Source organism: Oncorhynchus kisutch, linkage group LG24 (assembly GCF_002021735.2).
Source record: "Oncorhynchus kisutch isolate 150728-3 linkage group LG24, Okis_V2, whole genome shotgun sequence".
Lineage (NCBI taxonomy): Eukaryota > Metazoa > Chordata > Actinopteri > Salmoniformes > Salmonidae > Oncorhynchus > Oncorhynchus kisutch.
In genome coordinates, this window is record NC_034197.2 from 7,689,469 (window position 1) to 7,709,191 (window position 19,723).

A 19,723-nucleotide genomic window follows, 5' to 3' on the forward strand; every position below is an offset into this window, starting at 1 on the left:
GCAGTGGAGTGGGTTGAGAGCTTTAAGTTCCTTGGTGTCCAAATCACTAAGGACTTAAAATGGCCACTCACATGCGTAGAGTCGTGAAGAAGGTGCGACAGCACCTCTTCCCCCTCTGGAAGTTTAAAAGGTTTGGCATGGTCCCTGAAATCCTCAAAAAGTTCTACAGCTGCACCATTGAGAGCATCTTGACTGGCTGCATCACTGCTTGGTATGGCAACAGCACCACCCTCAATTGCAAGGCGCTACAGAAGGTAGTGTGGACAGCCCAGTACATCACTGGGGCCACACACTCAGGAAAAATTGGCCTTGGGTGACTCCAGCCACCCAAGCCATAGACTGTTCTCTCTGTACAGCGAATCTCTGTACAGCAAGCGGTACCGGTGCATGAGGAACACCAACACGCACCTGAACAGCTTCTATCCCCAAGCCATAAGACTGCTAAATGGCTAACAGAATGGCTACACAGACTATTTGAGTTGACCCTTGTATTTTATTGTTGTTGTTGCACTGTCTCTATGCACACTCACAGAACTCTACACACTCACACATCAACACACACATAACATGCACACACATTTATACTGACTCTACACACACACACACACTCTTCATTTACCCTGCCGACACACTGTTAATCATAACATGTCCTGATGCCTAGTCACTTTACCCATACACATATCTACCTCTATCAACTTAGTATCCCTGCACATTGTAAATATGGTATTGGAACTGACCCTGTAAATAGTATGCTTACTTTCTCATGTTCTTCTTATTTCTTACTGTGTGTTTTTATTCTACCTTGTGTTATTTTAAGTGCATAATTGATATTGATTACAGCATTGTGGTACAGACACATTAAGCTTCATTCCTGCAAACGTTACTAGTACACCATGATGCGCACACACACACACACACACACACACACACACACACACACACACACACACACACACACACACACACACACACACACACACACACACACACACACAGGAAGCGTTTACATACAAAAACACAGACAAGAACACAAAGAGAAACACATACAAACATACTCAGTGAAACACACAATTTAACTGTTTTAGGGGTCCCCTATAACCAACCCGATCACTGATCTAAAAAAATCTGCATTCCCTGTCCCAATGCTAACCCAAGCAGGAAGAAGCAAACACTTGACAGGCCCTAATCGATCTACAACCAGGCTTATATCATGGTGGTTCTACGTCCGACACATTCACTGACCATGTTGAGGTCATTGCATACATCCCAACTGTTCTATCCATCAGAGAACATCCCTCCACCGCATGTTGTGCCCTGGCCTCCTCGCTGCCTCTACTGAGGGCAGTGAATGAAGAGGAATCAAATTTAGGCGGTCTAACAACTCCCTCTTGTGGCATCTCTATGTTCTCACATCTAAAGTCAAACACATTGCATCCGCAAAAAATTTGCAATGGAAAGTTATAGCAAAGATACTGCTACTGACTTCCCCTTTCTTCTGTGGTTACAGTAGCATACCCTAAATGTTTAGATAACACGCTCATGGTTAGGCCGTTGAACGATATTTAAATGAAGTTCATTAGGACTTTACCTTCAGGCTATGATGTATTATCATGTTCAATCGAATTTTCTCTAGTGCCCACCAGCGTTCATGTGGGCATGGTGGCCTGTCAGAGCTGGAGGTTGAGGCGCACGCAACTAGAAGGCAGCAGACATCTATCATGATTACATGACATGTAGGCGGTGGCTAAAGTAGCCTAATTGGCAAATGACCTTGTCCTAATATGATTGTAGCCATACACTTAATGACGGATATGGAAATGTACCCATCTTACCTTGTCTTCTCGTGGGATTCGAACTTGGGACCTTTGGGTTACTGGCCCAACGTTCAAGTGTGCCAAGAAAGGTGAAATGACGCGTAAGGATACAAGTGTCTGGTCATTATTACACATGAACTAAAGTAAATATGTACATGTCTGTGGTTTGTATATGTCAGTACTTTTTAAACCAAAATGCTATGACTATGTCCCCCAAACATGATGCACCATTTATGTCTCGTCTATTCACCTCATGAACTTATGCCAACAGTACTGCGTGGGCGTGCATGCCGGAGTCCTGAGAACCCTTACAACAAACACCTGTTTACTGGAAGTTACCGTAAATTACTGTGTGTAGTGTATGGCAATACTTACGTCCGCCTACGGTTACCATTCAATGGACCTTTACTATGTCTGTTACTATAATATCATGCCCATTGGCTAGCACTGTATGCTTGGTTAGTTTCGTTTTCAGAGTGCCAGCAGCTTAAAGTCGTTTACGCAGTCATTTTACACGGATATGCAACAGCAAAGAAAACTCAACAACGTCCTATGGACGGTATCCATATTACAGGGATCTAAACCAGAGCTATGATATGCATAAGCCTATCGAATGTATTTCATGTTTCCTCAATAGCAGATAGGCCAGTATGTAAATTCTATAATCGTTTCAAATGGTCTCTATTTTACAGATAAGCCACTGACTATACCATTTTTGTAGGACCCTTAATTTGAATATATGTAGAAGTGGATTGGCATTATTGAAATATTATAGGCCATATATCTGTATAATAATACATAAGAACTCCATATATCTTTTATACGAAGGGGATGGTTTCTTGCACAATTTAGAGCAAACCGAAACATGAACAACTCACTAATTTGTGGTAAATTTGTTTAAGAAAAACATGTGTGAATACAAACCAAATGTTATTGATACCATGAAAATGTTGTTCCATAAGCAGGCTACCCTGCTATGTATTTTTTGTATTCCCCCTCCCCCTTATAAACGTGATCCACGATCACTTCCGTAGACTACATTATTAAATGCGTTTATTGCGTTATGCCTAACAGGGAAGTCCTCTCCTCCTCGTTCTTTCGTTCACCCCATTGCCGTTCACATTATTAGGCCGAGACATTTTTATTTTCCTTTGCTAAACTTTTAAGAAATAGCCTAATAGTGAACAGGCTATGCTGTTGTAGATGGATTGACGTTACAACTGTACGTTATACATATTCATCTGTCTTCACATGAGTAAGGGAAGACGGAGAGAAGAAACGGAACGGAATTCTATCTAAACTCTTTTGAAATGTTTATAGCTGACTTTTATTGAGTTTGTGAACGGTAAGTTATTGATATCCTAAATATGTCTCATATTGGTGTTAAATTATGCATTAACTACACAGAAGATCGATTTTTATCAAACATTCAAGTTTTAATCGTTTTGGCAGCCTGTTGTTGGTGCGTTCAATGCGCAATCGAAAGTGCTTCCTTCAGTTGAAGTTCGTCAACAATGTATAAGATCAAATATTTTTAGAATACAACAACTACCAACCCTGTCATATAATTATAATTTATATCAACATGCATAAGCAGACCCATGATTATTCAGGCAACCATAATAAACTCAGAGATGCGTAAAGGTTAGTTGTCAAGGTCGGCCTTCCTCACTCTGTTTATGTCTTGAGTTGTCTCTATGTTCTGCTATTCTAGGCCGAAATGAAGTTCTCAAACTAGTGATTTTCAGTAGTCTAACTTATTTAAAATCATCATGGTTATGATCACTGTGGCTTATTAACCCATTATTATATGGTTGTTAACCCTAAGTAGTTTAACTGTAAGAAGTACAGAATAAGAATAAGTAAGTACCAAAGGCTAGCTACACTGTACTTACTGGAATAATTCAACATTAGCCTAGGCCACTGTAATGTAAAGTGTCACCAGTGGTTGCTGTTGTTGTTGTCTGAGTTGCATGTGTATCAGGCCTACAATCATTATTGATTTGTGTGGTTTTCGAAACCCCCCATTTTATTGAATTAACTTATGCATGTAAAAATAATTTCTCTTACCATCCAGTGTTGTTTGGTCTCGAGACCATACATTGAAAGTCTCTGTCTTGTATCAGTGTCGGATACATTTTTACTTGGTCTTGACTCAGTCTTGGACAGTGAGGATTCGTAATTTCTTCCCGAGACCAGCGGAGTAAAAAACGAATAATTACACTGTATATACAAAAGTACAGTTGAAGTCGGAAGTTTAGAGTTGGAGTCATTAAAACTTGTTATTCACCCACAAATTTCTTGTTAACAAACTATAGTTTTGGCAAGTCGGTTAGGACATCTACTTTGTGCATGACACAAGTCATTTTTCGAACAATTGTTTACAGACAGATTATTTCACTTATAATTCATCGTATCACAATTCCAGTTGGTCAGAAGTTTACATATACTAAGTTGACTGCCTAGAAACAACTTGGAAAATCCCAGAAAATGATGTCATGGCTTTAGAAGTTTCTGATAGGCTGAAAGACATCATTTGAGTCAATTGGAGGTGTATCTGTGGATGTATTTCAAGGCCTACCTTCAATCTCAGTGCCTCTTTGCTTGACATCATGAGAAATCAAAAGAAATCAGCCAAGACCTCAGAAGAAAATGGTAGACCTCCACAAGTCTGGTTCATCCTTGGGAGCAATTTCCAAACGCCTGAAAGCTCCACGTTCATCTGTACAAACAATAGAATGTATACACCATGGGACCATGCAGCCTTCATACCGCTCAGGAAGGAGACGCATTCTGTCTCCTAGAGATGAACGTACTTTGGTGCGAAAAGTGCAAATCAATCAACAACAAAGGACCTTGTGAAGATACTGGAGGAAACAAGTACAAAAGTATCTATATCCACAGTAAAAACGAGTCCTACATAACTTGAAAGGTTGCTCAGCAAGTAAGAAGCCACTGCTCGAGAACTGCCCCCAAAAAGTCAGACTTTTTGAAGAAATGTCCTCTGGTCTGATGAAACGAAAATTGAACTGTTTGGCCATAATGACCATCGTTATGTTTGGAGGAAAAAGGGGGAGGCTTGCAAACCGAAGAACACCATCCCAACCGTGAAGCACGGGGGTGGCAGCATCATGTTGTGGAGGTGCTTTGCTGCTGGTGCACTTCACAAAATAGATGGCGTCATGAGGAAATAAAATTAAGTGTATATATTGAAACAACATCTCAAGACATCAGTCCGGAAGTTAAAGCTTGGTCGCAAATGGGTCTTCCAAATGGACAGTGACCCCAAGCATACTTCCAAAGTTGTGGCTTAAAAGTTGTGGCTTAAGGACAAGAAAGTCAAGGTATTGGAATGGCCATCACAAAACCCTGACCTCAATCCTATAGATGATTTGTGGTCAAAACTGAAAAAGTGTGTGCGAGCAAGGAGGCCTACAAACCTGACTCAGTTACTCTGTCAGGAGGAATGGGCCAAAATTCCCCCAAATTACTGTGGGAAGCTTGTGGCAGGCTACCCGAAACGTTTGACCCAAGTTAAACAATTTAAAGGCAATGCTACAAAATACTAATTGAGCGTATGTAAACTTCTGACCCACTGGGAATGTGATGAAAGAAATAAAAGCTGAAATAAATCATCCTCTCTACTATTATTCTGACATTTCACATTTTTTAAATAAAGTGGTGATCCTAACTGACCTAAGACAGATGAAATGTCAGGAATTGTGAAAAACTGAGTTTAAATGTATTTGGCTAAGGTGTATGTAAACCTCCGACTTCAACTGTATGTGGACATCCCTTCAAAATTGTGGATTTGGCTATTTCAGCCACACCCACTGCTGACATGCGTCTAAAATAGAGCACACAGCCATGCAGTCTCCATTAAAAAACATTGGCAGTAGAATGTTCTTACTGAAGAGCTCAGTGACTTTCAATGTGGCACCGTCATAGGATGCTACCTTGACAGCAAGTCAGTTCACCAAATATCTGCGCTGCTAGTGTGAAGCGGAAACGTCTAGGAGAAACAACAGCTCAGCCGCGAAGTGGTAGGCCACACAAGCTCACAGAACGGGACCGCCAAATGCTGAAGCACGTAGCGCGTAAAAATAATCTGTTCTCAGTTTCAACACTCACTACCGGGTTCCAAACTGCCTCTGGTAGCAACGTCAGCACAAGAACTGTTCGTTGGGAGCTTCATGAAGTGGTTTTCCATGGCCGCACTCAAGCCTAAGATCCCCATGCGCAATGCCAAGCGTCAACTAAAGGGGTGTAAAGCTCGCCGCCATTGTACACTGGAGCAGTGGAAACGTGTTCTCTGGAGTGATGAATCACGCTTCACCATCTGGCAGTTGGATGGACGAATCTGAGTTTGACGGATGCCAGGAGAACGCTACCTGCCCCAATGCATAGTGCCAACTGTAAAGTTTGGTGAAGGAGGAATAATGGTCTGGCACGGTTTTTCATGGTTCAGGTAGGGCCCTTAGTTTCAGTGAAGAGAAATCTTTACACTACAGCATACAATGACATTCTAGATTATTCTGTGTGTCCAACTTTGTGGCAACAGTTTGGGGAATGCCCTTTCCTGTTTCAGCATGACAATGCCCCATGCACAAAGCGAGGTCCACACAGAAAGGGTCTGTCGAGATCGGCTTGGAAGAACTTGACTTGCCTGCACAGAGCCCTGTCCTCAACCCCATTGAACACGTTTGGGATGAATTGGAATGCCGACTGCGAGCCAGGCCTAATCGCCCAACATCAGTGCCCAACCACACTAATGATCTTGTGGCTGAATGGAAGAAAGTCCCCGTAGCAATGTTCCAACATCTAGTGGAAAGCCTTCCCATAAGAGTGGAGGCTGTTATAGCGGCAAAGAGTGTACCAACTCCATATTAATGCCCATGATTTGGAATGAGATGTTCGATGAGCAGGTGTCCACATACTTTTGGTGATGTAGTGTATTGGCTTCATTCATTCATTCATTCGCCAGGCAAAATATGTACACCCTTTTCTTGAAGCAATATTATCTTATCGCCTATTGAAACCTTGGATTCCTACTTTAATAGTAACATTACTGTCCTTAAAAAAAATTTAAATCCTCAAACTGTCAGAATTTCTTTGACTCGCTGGTAGGGAAGAGTGGAGGAAATTGTTTGACATTTGCAATCTCACTATTAGTAAGGGTTGACAGAAGGTAAAATTAACAGGCTTTATTTTATTCCCTATTATAGACATGTTTGCACAGTAGCAAACCTATAGGACATAGGCCTTCAGTGTCTGACAGGCTCCTGATGCTGAAAGGACAGCAACCGTAATACCAGCGCACTCATGTAGGAGAGGGCACTTTTTTAAATCACAAAAGGCCAGTGGTGTAGTAGAGGCTATACGCAGGTATAAGCCATATACCCACTTTGTTTTTCAGTGGGCATTGCCTATACTCACTTCTTAATCCCTTCTGTTACGTATCAAAGTAGTTTAGACTTATTAATTATGTAGTACAATAGAGAAATCATGCACGAAGTAACCTACCCAATTGCAAAGCATGTGAAATATATTCACATCCGTGCAGCACATATAGCCTAGTTTCAGCAGAATATAATCTGCAGGCAGCAAGAGCATGCAGCATTCAACTGGTTGCCACATGGAGCAGCTCACAGAATAATGACATTAGTAGCTGGTAGGTAGGAAAGAATTAAAGGGCAACTACACACTCCAAAAATATATTAAATATATTTTATATATATATATATATAAACTATATAAATATATAGACCTCAAAAATGGTCTCATGATGTGGTTTAAGCTTTGTTGTGGACTTAGAACATCACATTTCTGTCATTCTTTGTATTTTATTTTAAAAAGTGTGATTTCGACAGTGAAAATCTGAAAAATCTAGAGGAAAATCTAGGATTTTTCACACTCCAGGCACCACTACACTACTGCATAGGGCCAATGGAAAGACAGCAGTCCTATCAGTCTGAGATAATAAGCCAGTAGGTCCCAATCATAAGAATAGAAAAACACAACCATTAGGCTAAGAATTTCCCAATCTAAATGTACAACTATTACTTCCCATTGCAAAAAACATTTCATGTTTTGCACCAAAGGTGATGTAAAGTTTAAATGCAACAATGTTTCACACACAAGTTATTTTCAAAGCGTTGGCTAACAACAGCATTGTTGCAATAATTAACACAGTTCCATTCACCACATGATGATAATTTGAAACTTCTTGTTGAAAGTTATTCTTGAAAAGGGAGAAGCTAACAAATGAGCAACAACGTCCTCTTCGATAACACCTGGTGCAGCTGCTGCAAACTAGCCTACAACAAAAGCTAGCTAGCTAGACCGTGGGAAAACTACTGCTAGCTATTGCACAGTGACCCGTTGGCCTTCGAAAAGGCAGAAGTTTCCATGTTTTCGTAAAAACGGTCCCACCCATTACAAGTCAATGTAATTGGTTGATTCCACTGTCACTCCAAAATGTGGGACTAATACAGTTGAAGCTTCTGATGGCCTAGCCAATGACAGACTTAGCTAGCTGAGACCACCAAAGAAAAATCCTGATTGGATATTTTTGCTAACCCTTTCCTTTCTAACAAAAACTGAAAAGATTGAATCAGAACATAATTGAAAAGAATAATATAATAATAATAATTTTATAAATCCTTAGCCTTTCTCTGAAAGCATAGATGGCCCTCATTGTTCCCCACTGTCTTTGGGTTAGTACAAATGTGTAGAGTGGCTCTATTTGCACTCGGCATGCATTTTCTTCACCATTCTGAATGTGTAAAGAATAAATGTCCATACAGTCTGTTCTTCTGAAATATGAACACGGAAATATTGTGAACTTTTATTATGTTGATGATTTGACAGAATTACAGTCATGGTCTTGCATTGGACTCACATTTTTCTGGTCTCTGTCTTGACTCTGTCTCGGACCTCTCGCCCCCCTCCCGGTATTGGTCTTGAGTCGGTCTCACCCCCCTCCGGTCTTGGTCTTGACTCGTACTCGATTCGTCCCGGTCTTGATCTTGAATCATTCTCGCTTTAAGTGGTCTCGAACACAACACTGCTATCCTAATTGAAGTCAACTAACAGACAAATAATACTTCCACTGCTACTTACAGCTATTTCACTTCACTTGTAGTTCTACTTGTAGTTAAATAATTATACATTTATTCCTAATTTCCTCTTTCCACAAGTGCTGGATTGTCACCCACAGTGGCCAATCCACCATTCATTCTGGGTTTGATACCATTCTGGTATGAACGCATGACTGTAAATTGCTTTGGAGAAAAGCATCTGCTGAATGGCTTATATTAATACATTAATAAGAACCTATGCATATCCCAATGTTGGGATAGTTACCACTCGGATACAGTAAATAAATAACAATGTCAATAATTTTATAATAAAATATTAAAAGTGCAAGCTTAACATTTGCGGTAGACAAACTTAACATGATGAACAGGAAGGACATTTTTAGACTGAAGGAACCATTTGTTAGAATGTAGGTTTACACCTACTACCTATATGGGTTGCTGTCTGGAATGAGGGGGGATGTCACATATTAGCCATTTTCAGTTTGACAAAGTGATATGTTTTGGACCAAAGTTTCCAATATGAGACCAATTTGAGTGTTAGTACCCCAACTGGTATGTACAGTATCTTTGTAAACCTTGTGTGTTGCATGCATACTTCAATGCCAGACCTGACTTATACACCATTGACAGTTGGGCTACCTCAGGGATACACCAAAAATGGTTGATAAGGAGAAATAACGTTGTTGTATCATCGTTAGGCCTAGGTCCAGATTTAGAAGTTTCTGAGAACTTAAATTAGCCTTTGAGTCATCGTCCTATCACAGATCCTTTCCTTAGAAATCCAAGAACTCGAGCACATTGCACACATACTCATTGAGCAATAATGTTTGGTGCAGGTTCAGACATAGCTAACTATGTTTTATCCTGCAGTGGGAGGTCACATGACAGTGTTCTAAAATCACTTTGGCACATTTATCAGGTTCTGGATTTGCCGTTGGTAAAAACACAGAGATTTCTGCACATGCATGTTCCACTAGCCTAATTCCAGTGTTGGGGACTGGGGAGTAGTGAACTACATGCAGTTCAACTAGTAATTTATATAACTTTTAATTTTGCAGTAGCTTGGTGGTAGTTCCAACTATAAACACTACTGTTTAAAAGATAACACTTATGTACACTACAGTTCAAAAGTTTGGGGTCACTTAGAAATGTCCTTGTTTTTGAAAGACAAGCACATTTATTGTCCATTAAAATAACATCAAATTGATCAGAAATACAGTGTAGACATTGTTAATGTTGTAAATTACTATTGTAGCTGGAAACGGCTGTTTTTTTATGGAACATCTGCATAGGCGTACAGAGGCCCATTATCAGCAACCATCACTCCAGTGTTCCAATTGCACTTTGAGTTAGCTACAGTGCCTTGCGAAAGTATTCGGCCCCCTTGAACTTTGCGACCTTTTGCCACATTTCAGGCTTCAAACATAAAGATCTAAAACTGTATTTTTTTGTGAAGAATCAACAACAAGTGGGACACAATCATGAAGTGGAACGACATATATTGGATATTTCAAACGTTTTTAACAAATCAAAAACTGAAAAATTGGGCGTGCAAAATTATTCAGCCCCCTTAAGTTAATACTTTGTAGCGCCACCTTTTGCTGCGATTACAGCTGTAAGTCGCTTGGGGTATGTCTCTATCAGTTTTGCACATCGAGAGACTGACATTTTTTCCCATTCCTCCTTGCAAAACAGCTCGAGCTCAGTGAGGTTGGATGGAGAGCATTTGTGAACAGCAGTTTTCAGTTCTTTCCACAGATTCTCGATTGGATTCAGGTCTGGACTTTGACTTGGCCATTCTAACACCTGGATATGTTTATTTTTGAACCATTCCATTGTAGATTTAGCTTTATGTTTTGGATCATTGTCTTGTTGGAAGACAAATCTCTGTCCCAGTCTCAGGTCTTTTGCAGACTCCATCAGGTTTTCTTCCAGAATGGTCCTGTATTTGGCTCCATCCATCTTCCCATCAATTAACCATCTTCCCTGTCCCTGCTGAAGAAAAGCAGGCCCAAACCATGATGCTGCCACCACCATGTTTGACAGTGGGGATGGTGTGTTCAGGGTGATGAGCTGTGTTGCTTTTACGCCAAACATAACGTTTTGCATTGTTGCCAAAAAGTTCAATTTTGGTTTCATCTGACCAGAGCACCTTCTTCCAAATGTTTGGTGTGTCTCCCAGGTGGCTTGTGGCAAACTTTAAACAACACTTTTTATGGATATCTTTAAGAAATGGCTTTCTTCTTGCCACTCTTCCATAAAGGCCAGATTTGTGCAATATACGACTGATTGTTGTCCTATGGACAGAGTCTCCCACCTCAGCTATAGATCTCTGCAGTTCATCCAGAGTGATCATGGGCCTCTTGGCTGCATCTCTGATCAGTCTTCTCCTTGTATGAGCTGAAAGTTTAGAGGGACGGCCAGGTCTTGGTAGATTTGCAGTGGTCTGATACTCCTTCCATTTCAATATTATCACTTGCACAGTGCTCCTTGGGATGTTTAAAGCTTGGGAAATCTTTTTGTATCCAAATCCGGCTTTAAACTTCTTCACAACAGTATCTCGGACCTGCCTGGTGTGTTCCTTGTTCTTCATGATGCTCTCTGAGCTTTTAAAGGACCTCTGAGACTATCACAGTGCAGGTGCATTTATACGGAGACTTGGTTACACACAGGTGGATTGTATTTATCATCATTAGTCATTTAGCTCAACATTGGATCATTCAGAGATCCTCACTGAACTTCTGGAGAGAGTTTGCATAGTGCCAACTGTAAAGTTTGGTGAAGGAGGAATAATGGTCTGGCACGGTTTTTCATGGTTCAGGTAGGGCCCTTAGTTTCAGTGAAGAGAAATCTTAACACTACAGCATACAATGACATTCTAGATTATTCTGTGTGTCCAACTTTGTGGCAACAGTTTGGGGAATGCCCTTTCCTGTTTCAGCATGACAATGCCCCATGCACAAAGCGAGGTCCACACAGAAAGGGTCTGTCGAGATCGGCTTGGAAGAACTTGACTTGCCTGCACAGAGCCCTGTCCTCAACCCCATTGAACACGTTTGGGATGAATTGGAATGCCGACTGCGAGCCAGGCCTAATCGCCCAACATCAGTGCCCAACCACACTAATGATCTTGTGGCTGAATGGAAGAAAGTCCCCGTAGCAATGTTCCAACATCTAGTGGAAAGCCTTCCCATAAGAGTGGAGGCTGTTATAGCGGCAAAGAGTGTACCAACTCCATATTAATGCCCATGATTTGGAATGAGATGTTCGATGAGCAGGTGTCCACATACTTTTGGTGATGTAGTGTATTGGCTTCATTCATTCATTCATTCGCCAGGCAAAATATGTACACCCTTTTCTTGAAGCAATATTATCTTATCGCCTATTGAAACCTTGGATTCCTACTTTAATAGTAACATTACTGTCCTTAAAAAAATTTTAAATCCTCAAACTGTCAGAATTTCTTTGACTCGCTGGTAGGGAAGAGTGGAGGAAATTGTTTGACATTTGCAATCTCACTATTAGTAAGGGTTGACAGAAGGTAAAATTAACAGGCTTTATTTTATTCCCTATTATAGACATGTTTGCACAGTAGCAAACCTATAGGACATAGGCCTTCAGTGTCTGACAGGCTCCTGATGCTGAAAGGACAGCAACCGTAATACCAGCGCACTCATGTAGGAGAGGGCACTTTTTTAAATCACAAAAGGCCAGTGGTGTAGTAGAGGCTATACGCAGGTATAAGCCATATACCCACTTTGTTTTTCAGTGGGCATTGCCTATACTCACTTCTTAATCCCTTCTGTTACGTATCAAAGTAGTTTAGACTTATTAATTATGTAGTACAATAGAGAAATCATGCACGAAGTAACCTACCCAATTGCAAAGCATGTGAAATATATTCACATCCGTGCAGCACATATAGCCTAGTTTCAGCAGAATATAATCTGCAGGCAGCAAGAGCATGCAGCATTCAACTGGTTGCCACATGGAGCAGCTCACAGAATAATGACATTAGTAGCTGGTAGGTAGGAAAGAATTAAAGGGCAACTACACACTCCAAAAATATATTAAATATATTTTATATATATATATATATAAACTATATAAATATATAGACCTCAAAAATGGTCTCATGATGTGGTTTAAGCTTTGTTGTGGACTTAGAACATCACATTTCTGTCATTCTTTGTATTTTATTTTAAAAAGTGTGATTTCGACAGTGAAAATCTGAAAAATCTAGAGGAAAATCTAGGATTTTTCACACTCCAGGCACCACTACACTACTGCATAGGGCCAATGGAAAGACAGCAGTCCTATCAGTCTGAGATAATAAGCCAGTAGGTCCCAATCATAAGAATAGAAAAACACAACCATTAGGCTAAGAATTTCCCAATCTAAATGTACAACTATTACTTCCCATTGCAAAAAACATTTCATGTTTTGCACCAAAGGTGATGTAAAGTTTAAATGCAACAATGTTTCACACACAAGTTATTTTCAAAGCGTTGGCTAACAACAGCATTGTTGCAATAATTAACACAGTTCCATTCACCACATGATGATAATTTGAAACTTCTTGTTGAAAGTTATTCTTGAAAAGGGAGAAGCTAACAAATGAGCAACAACGTCCTCTTCGATAACACCTGGTGCAGCTGCTGCAAACTAGCCTACAACAAAAGCTAGCTAGCTAGACCGTGGGAAAACTACTGCTAGCTATTGCACAGTGACCCGTTGGCCTTCGAAAAGGCAGAAGTTTCCATGTTTTCGTAAAAACGGTCCCACCCATTACAAGTCAATGTAATTGGTTGATTCCACTGTCACTCCAAAATGTGGGACTAATACAGTTGAAGCTTCTGATGGCCTAGCCAATGACAGACTTAGCTAGCTGAGACCACCAAAGAAAAATCCTGATTGGATATTTTTGCTAACCCTTTCCTTTCTAACAAAAACTGAAAAGATTGAATCAGAACATAATTGAAAAGAATAATATAATAATAATAATTTTATAAATCCTTAGCCTTTCTCTGAAAGCATAGATGGCCCTCATTGTTCCCCACTGTCTTTGGGTTAGTACAAATGTGTAGAGTGGCTCTATTTGCACTCGGCATGCATTTTCTTCACCATTCTGAATGTGTAAAGAATAAATGTCCATACAGTCTGTTCTTCTGAAATATGAACACGGAAATATTGTGAACTTTTATTATGTTGATGATTTGACAGAATTACAGTCATGGTCTTGCATTGGACTCACATTTTTCTGGTCTCTGTCTTGACTCTGTCTCGGACCTCTCGCCCCCCTCCCGGTATTGGTCTTGAGTCGGTCTCACCCCCCTCCGGTCTTGGTCTTGACTCGTACTCGATTCGTCCCGGTCTTGATCTTGAATCATTCTCGCTTTAAGTGGTCTCGAACACAACACTGCTATCCTAATTGAAGTCAACTAACAGACAAATAATACTTCCACTGCTACTTACAGCTATTTCACTTCACTTGTAGTTCTACTTGTAGTTAAATAATTATACATTTATTCCTAATTTCCTCTTTCCACAAGTGCTGGATTGTCACCCACAGTGGCCAATCCACCATTCATTCTGGGTTTGATACCATTCTGGTATGAACGCATGACTGTAAATTGCTTTGGAGAAAAGCTACTGCTGAATGGCTTATATTAATACATTAATAAGAACCTATGCATATCCCAATGTTGGGATAGTTACCACTCGGATACAGTAAATAAATAACAATGTCAATAATTTTATAATAAAATATTAAAAGTGCAAGCTTAACATTTGCGGTAGACAAACTTAACATGATGAACAGGAAGGACATTTTTAGACTGAAGGAACCATTTGTTAGAATGTAGGTTTACACCTACTACCTATATGGGTTGCTGTCTGGAATGAGGGGGGATGTCACATATTAGCCATTTTCAGTTTGACAAAGTGATATGTTTTGGACCAAAGTTTCCAATATGAGACCAATTTGAGTGTTAGTACCCCAACTGGTATGTACAGTATCTTTGTAAACCTTGTGTGTTGCATGCATACTTCAATGCCAGACCTGACTTATACACCATTGACAGTTGGGCTACCTCAGGGATACACCAAAAATGGTTGATAAGGAGAAATAACGTTGTTGTATCATCGTTAGGCCTAGGTCCAGATTTAGAAGTTTCTGGGAACTTAAATTAGCCTTTGAGTCATCGTCCTATCACAGATCCTTTCCTTAGAAATCCAAGAACTCGAGCACATTGCACACATACTCATTGAGCAATAATGTTTGGTGCAGGTTCAGACATAGCTAACTATGTTTTATCCTGCAGTGGGAGGTCACATGACAGTGTTCTAAAATCACTTTGGCACATTTATCAGGTTCTGGATTTGCCGTTGGTAAAAACACAGAGATTTCTGCACATGCATGTTCCACTAGCCTAATTCCAGTGTTGGGGACTGGGGAGTAGTGAACTACATGCAGTTCAACTAGTAATTTATATAACTTTTAATTTTGCAGTAGCTTGGTGGTAGTTCCAACTATAAACACTACTGTTTAAAAGATAACACTTATGTACACTACAGTTCAAAAGTTTGGGGTCACTTAGAAATGTCCTTGTTTTTGAAAGACAAGCACATTTATTGTCCATTAAAATAACATCAAATTGATCAGAAATACAGTGTAGACATTGTTAATGTTGTAAATTACTATTGTAGCTGGAAACGGCTGTTTTTTTATGGAACATCTGCATAGGCGTACAGAGGCCCATTATCAGCAACCATCACTCCAGTGTTCCAATTGCACTTTGAGTTAGCTACAGTGCCTTGCGAAAGTATTCGGCCCCCTTGAACTTTGCGACCTTTTGCCACATTTCAGGCTTCAAACATAAAGATATAAAACTGTATTTTTTTGTGAAGAATCAACAACAAGTGGGACACAATCATGAAGTGGAACGACATATATTGGATATTTCAAACGTTTTTAACAAATCAAAAACTGAAAAATTGGGCGTGCAAAATTATTCAGCCCCCTTAAGTTAATACTTTGTAGCGCCACCTTTTGCTGCGATTACAGCTGTAAGTCGCTTGGGGTATGTCTCTATCAGTTTTGCACATCGAGAGACTGACATTTTTTCCCATTCCTCCTTGCAAAACAGCTCGAGCTCAGTGAGGTTGGATGGAGAGCATTTGTGAACAGCAGTTTTCAGTTCTTTCCACAGATTCTCGATTGGATTCAGGTCTGGACTTTGACTTGGCCATTCTAACACCTGGATATGTTTATTTTTGAACCATTCCATTGTAGATTTAGCTTTATGTTTTGGATCATTGTCTTGTTGGAAGACAAATCTCTGTCCCAGTCTCAGGTCTTTTGCAGACTCCATCAGGTTTTCTTCCAGAATGGTCCTGTATTTGGCTCCATCCATCTTCCCATCAATTAACCATCTTCCCTGTCCCTGCTGAAGAAAAGCAGGCCCAAACCATGATGCTGCCACCACCATGTTTGACAGTGGGGATGGTGTGTTCAGGGTGATGAGCTGTGTTGCTTTTACGCCAAACATAACGTTTTGCATTGTTGCCAAAAAGTTCAATTTTGGTTTCATCTGACCAGAGCACCTTCTTCCAAATGTTTGGTGTGTCTCCCAGGTGGCTTGTGGCAAACTTTAAACAACACTTTTTATGGATATCTTTAAGAAATGGCTTTCTTCTTGCCACTCTTCCATAAAGGCCAGATTTGTGCAATATACGACTGATTGTTGTCCTATGGACAGAGTCTCCCACCTCAGCTATAGATCTCTGCAGTTCATCCAGAGTGATCATGGGCCTCTTGGCTGCATCTCTGATCAGTCTTCTCCTTGTATGAGCTGAAAGTTTAGAGGGACGGCCAGGTCTTGGTAGATTTGCAGTGGTCTGATACTCCTTCCATTTCAATATTATCACTTGCACAGTGCTCCTTGGGATGTTTAAAGCTTGGGAAATCTTTTTGTATCCAAATCCGGCTTTAAACTTCTTCACAACAGTATCTCGGACCTGCCTGGTGTGTTCCTTGTTCTTCATGATGCTCTCTGAGCTTTTAACGGACCTCTGAGACTATCACAGTGCAGGTGCATTTATACGGAGACTTGGTTACACACAGGTGGATTGTATTTATCATCATTAGTCATTTAGCTCAACATTGGATCATTCAGAGATCCTCACTGAACTTCTGGAGAGAGTTTGCTGCACTGAAAGTAAAGGGGCTGAATAATTTTGCACGCCCAATTTTTCAGTTTTTGATTTGTTAAAAAAGTTTGAAATATCCAATAAATGTCGGTCCACTTCATGATTGTGTCCCACTTGTTGTTGATTCTTCACAAAAAAATACAGTTTTATATCTTTATGTTTGAAGCCTGAAATGTGGCAAAAGGGGGCCGAATACTTTCTGTAATCTTATTTTAAAAGGCTAATTGATCATTAGAAAACCATTTTGCAATTATGTTAGCACAACTAAAAACTGTTGAACTGATTAAAGAAGCAATAAAACTGTCCTTCTTTAGAATAGTTGAGTATCTGGAGCATCAGCATTTCTAGGTTCGATTACAGGCTCAAAATGGCCAGAAACAAGTAATTTCTTTTGAAACTCGTCAGTCTATTCCATGTGAGAAATTGCCAAGAAACTGAAGATCTCGTACAACGCTGTGTACTACTCCCTTCACAGAACAGCGCAAATTGTCTCTAACCAGAATAGAAAGAGGATTGGGAGGCCCTGATGCACAACTGAGCAAGTGGACAAGTACATTAGAGTGACTAGTTTGAGAAACAGCAAGTCCTCAACTGGCAGCTTCATTAAATAGAACCCGCAAACAACAGTCTCAACGTCATCAGTGAAGAGGCGCCTCCAGGATGCTGGCCTTCTTTTGCCCATCTTAATCTTTTTATTGGCCAGTCTGAGATATGGCTTTTTCTTTGCAACTCTGCCTAAGTGACCCCAAACTTTTGAACGGTAGTGTACATTCAAATCTTGGTAGTGTTTTATGTAGTTAATTACTTTTTTTTGCCATGTAGTGGTGTAGCTAACTAGTGGACTTACACACTACTTTTTTTTCAAAAATAAAATGACATATGGGTAAAGTAGGCAAGAATTTCCTTATTTTCTGGCATCAGACCTGCCTAATTCTGACAAGAAACACTTTTTGTGTGCCGAATCTCACTTTCTTTTCTTTAATAGGCTAAATCACACATTCTGTTACCATTTGACTACAGAGTGATCTGTTCTTGCAATTTGTAGCCTATGACATTTCAGATTTAGATATTATATTTTTTCACGAGGTTGTTTGGAAGTATCGAACTGTAACTTTAGTTAAGTAAACAATATTTTTCTTAAAGGTTGAAAAGTCATTTAATGTTATTTTTCTGGAGGGGAGTGACATGCAGCTATTTAGGCAAGCTATATGTAGCCTACACAGCATATCAAACAAGCAAGACACAGACAGTCAGTCAATAGCGATTTACTGTTATTTTTTCATCATCATTGCGAACATTGGCTAAACAGGAGGCAGACTGCTGGCTACACAGTGCATTCAGAAAGCATTCAGACCCATTGACATTTACATAAGTATTCAGATTTAGGTATAGGTGACATGGGGGGGTTGCCCAGGGAGCCATACAAGCTAGAACCGCCACTGATTACAGCCTTGAGTTTTTTGGGGGTATAACGCTACAAGCTTAGCACAGCTGTATTTGGGGAGTCTCTCCCAGTCTTCGCTGCATATCCTCTAAAGCTCTGTCAGGTTGGATGGGGACCGTTGCTGCACAGGTCTCACCAGAGATGTTCGATCGAGTTCAAGTCCGAGCTCTGGCTGGGCCACTCAAGGACATTCAGAGATTTGTCCCGAAGCCACTCCTTGGCTGTGTGCTTAAGATCAATGTCCTGTTGGAAGTCCTTTGCCCCAGTCTAAAGTCCTGAGAGCTCTGTAGCAGGTTTTCATCAAGGATCTCTTTGTACTTTGCTCCGTTCGTCTTTCCCTCGATCCTGACTAGTCTCCCAGTCTCCCTGCCACTGAAAAACATCCCCACAGCATGATGCTGCCACCACCATGCTTCACCGTAGGGATGGTGCCAGGTTTCCGCCAGACATGACTGTCATGGTTCCACCTGTCACCAGTGGGCGGAGACCGTCCTAGAGACATTACACACTCAGGTGTGTCCAATTTACTCATTATGGTTTCTCTGTTAAAAGAGGTATGTTTTCTGTTGTCCTTTGCAGAAGCTTGAAATGTTTACCGTGTGTGTTTGTTTCCTGAGTGAGGTTTTGAAGACTTAGTGGGGGTTTTTCTCAAGTGTACTGTGATCCTGTGGCTACTGTTTCTCAGTAAAGTAATATGTTTATCCTTAACCACTGATTCCTCGTCTGGTCTCTTCTCTGCACCTGGGTCTGACCTCACCACGTCACAGTGACGCTTGGCATTCAGGCCAAAGAGTTCAATCTTGGTTTCATCAGACCAGAGAAGCTTGAGTCCTGTAGGTGCCTTTTGGCAAACTCCAAGCGGGCTGTCGTGCCTTTTATTGAGGAGTGGCTTCTGTCTGGCCACTCTACCATAAATGCCTGATTGCTCAGTTTGGCCGGGCGATTGCTCAGTTTAGCCGGGCAGCCAGCTCTAGGAAGAGTCTTGGTGGTTCCAAACTTCATCCATTTAAGAATGATGGAGGCTGCTGTGTTCTTGGGGACTTTCAATGCTGAAAAAATGTTTTGGTACCCTTCCCCAGATCTGTTCCTCGACACAATCCTGTCTCAGAGCTCTACGGACAATTCCTTTGACTTCATGGCTTGGTTTTTGCTCT

General features: G+C 40.6%; 1 protein-coding gene across 3 annotated transcripts in view; it reads left to right on the forward strand.

Annotated features, from left to right (window-relative positions):
- The first annotated feature begins 2,851 nt into the window (after positions 1-2,851).
- Positions 2,852-19,723, forward strand: part of stat6 (signal transducer and activator of transcription 6, interleukin-4 induced) — a 60,125-nt gene continuing 43,253 nt past the window's right edge. Inside the window, exon 1 of one of the 3 annotated variants that reach the window (XM_020459885.2) lies at positions 2,852-3,159. The gene's annotated coding sequence lies outside the window, so the exon portion shown is untranslated. Of the gene's footprint in view, positions 3,160-19,061; positions 19,083-19,723 lie in introns of those variants that run through there. The other 2 variants (XM_020459886.2, XM_031803750.1) reach the window with 2 other exon arrangements.